This window comes from Notothenia rossii (genome assembly GCF_949606895.1).
Source record: "Notothenia rossii genome assembly, chromosome: 5".
Lineage (NCBI taxonomy): Eukaryota > Metazoa > Chordata > Actinopteri > Perciformes > Nototheniidae > Notothenia > Notothenia rossii.
Genome location: NC_136903.1, coordinates 4,821,367 through 4,824,183, shown reverse-complemented (window position 1 = coordinate 4,824,183; position 2,817 = coordinate 4,821,367).

Sequence of the window (2,817 nt, the reverse complement as noted above, 5' to 3'; positions counted from 1 at the left end):
TCTTACCGGAAAGGGGAGGAGCCTGGTGTTGCGTTCATGTGCAGCCGAGAAATAGATGTTTTTTTTCCATGTTTCAGCACTTTCATTAATAATACTTTTTTAATTAGTGTTAAATGTACTTGCCTCCCCACATCAAAATCAGAGCCTGAACTGTTTATAGGAAAACTATCTACTTCACATTGTTTGTAAAAGCTTTTGACCAAACTGGTGAAAAGTATATGAAAAAAAACTGATATAAAAAGAACCAATTAAAGTATTTTGTTCTGGTAAATCCCATTGTGCTTTGAGCTGAAGATCCCCAGAAAAAAGGTCCCTCCTGGTTAAGAATATTCTTCTTTTTTTTTTTTTACCATTTGAGTCGAACAATAACAAATTCAGAGACTTCTGGGAAGCGTCATCCTGAAAAATACCTGGTATTTTATTGATTGATAAACATTTTGTATTTAACAACTGTTGTCAAATGAATGTAGTTTAGAACATGTCTAGCCTCAGAAACGTACAAAGTAGCATCAAATGTAAATATTCATGTAAGTGCCTTCATTTTTTTTTTTTTTTGCTTGAATAAGTACATGTAAAAACAACATGGGTCTCATCAGTAACAAATTACATTTACTCATGTACTGGTACAATAAAACATATCATATATATTATTCTGAAATGGAGAAGTGAGAACAACATTTTCAATACAATTAGTATTATCCTCCCCTCTTTCCTATTGGTTGTCTGTATTTATGTAAAGATCCTTTTAATTCCTACATTTCATGCAACACTTGAAAGCATCAGAACTTTGTAGCGTCTGTCGTTATACGTCATCACGTCCTCTGACGGATCCTGGAGGAAGACGCACTGCTGGAAATAGTTTTTTTTTCAATAGTTCAAAATGAGGTCACACAGTAAAAAGTAAATGCATGTTTTACACCAATACACGATAATGTTATGTATAAAAGTAATACACTCAATTCTGACTGTTTACTAGTAAAGTTTCATGGTACATAGCCTATTTCTTTTAATCTGATTTACATATCCAATGTAGGACTTTCAATACTAGTTAAATTAATATTTTTTTGTAGTGGGTATGAATTCAAAAATCCAAATGACCCACATACTACCTCGAAATCTGAAAATAATAATGAAAAGGTGAAATATCTAGGTACATTTACTGCAGCAAAACCTCTTGTATGAAGGATATTTTATTATAAGTGACATAATTAGATTGTAAAACTGAATGATGAACGTCAAATCTGCATTTTACTGATGTGGCTGCTGTATATACATATTGTATATACAGTTGGTTGATTTCATCTTGAAGCTTGATCCTATTTCATATTTCAAAATCATTTCCATATCCAATGCAAAAAAACGACTGTAATTACAAAAGGGCTAATTTAAAATCCATCCTAAAAACAAACTTCTTACCATACTTTTTCAAGGATGTTTCCAGGATTAGACAAATAAATTCAAGGTTTTCCAAGAGATGTGTTGCTTTATTTTCACAGCAGGGGGCGATAATGCTCTCTGTGTGTTGAGTTTCTCTGAGAACATGATTCCTGTTTCACCTTTCACTCATTTTTCTTTGATCGAATGAGTTTGAATTGGTCCATTAAGATTTCAAATGGTCGTTAACTTAAAACTCAAACGTTTTAACCTCCACAGGGAGACCATTTAAATGCACAAAAACCTAAATAACACACTACAGTGAAGGGAAAAGCCCAAACGCCTCTTTAATATTCACTCATAAGATTACATTACATTACATGTCACTTGTTAGACGCTTTTATCCAAAGGGACTTACATACTCAATACTGTGGACAATCCCCACAGGAGCAATTTGGGGTGAAGTGTCTCAAGGACACAACGACATGCTGACTGCAGTGGGGTTTGAACCTGTGCTCCCTGATCCCAACACCAAAACACACAACCCACTGCGCCACACGCCTACCTACGCCACTTAAGATGCAGTGGAAGTATAGAGTAGCATTACATGGTAGTAAAGTAAATAACAGGTACTACATTTGAACTCAAGCACTTAAATATTCTTTTGCCTCATTCCACTACTGACACATACTTTCAAATACAAGTAAAAGTACAACACTAAATGTTATTAATAGGGAGGCGTGTGGCGTAGTGGGTTGTCCGTAGATGTTCGAATCAGGTTCAAAGCCCACTGTAGTCAGCATGTCGTTGTGTCCCTGAGACACTTCACCCCAAATTGCTCCTGTGGGGATTGTCCACAGTATTGAGTATGTAAGTCACTTTGGATAAAATCGTCTAACAAGTGACATGTAATGTAATGTAATGATGCAGAGTGGATACTGTCAGTGTTTCACTATTCAGCTGTTTGTCGTGAGTTTTCAGAAGATTTCCTCCAGTTCATCCCTGAGTTTTCAAGCTTTTAAAGACTTTTATTTTGAAGTAGTTTGAGCCTGTGACCTCCATGTACCAGGTCACAGCAGCCTGCCTCTCTTCCCTCGAGAGGTGGAGGGCAGAGATGGATGAATCCGACAGGAAGCTCCTCTCCGGCCCGTGATGGATGCCGCTGCCACCGACACTCAGCGAGGGAACCAGGCGGCTCGGTGGCAAAGAGGAAGAGGAGGGAGGTCAGGGTTATTCTTAGAAAAATAGATGATGAGCCCTTTGCTCTGCACTCTCTCTCTGTGACGCATGGTGACAGCTGAGTACAATCAGGTGATCGAAAAATGGACGTTTGGCGAGCTGGCAAAGCACCTGTCCCTGCACGGTAAAAATGTTGCCAGAATATATCTTTACACTTGATATGAGACATAATAACTTTTATAACAATATAAGAAGCAGAGTAGT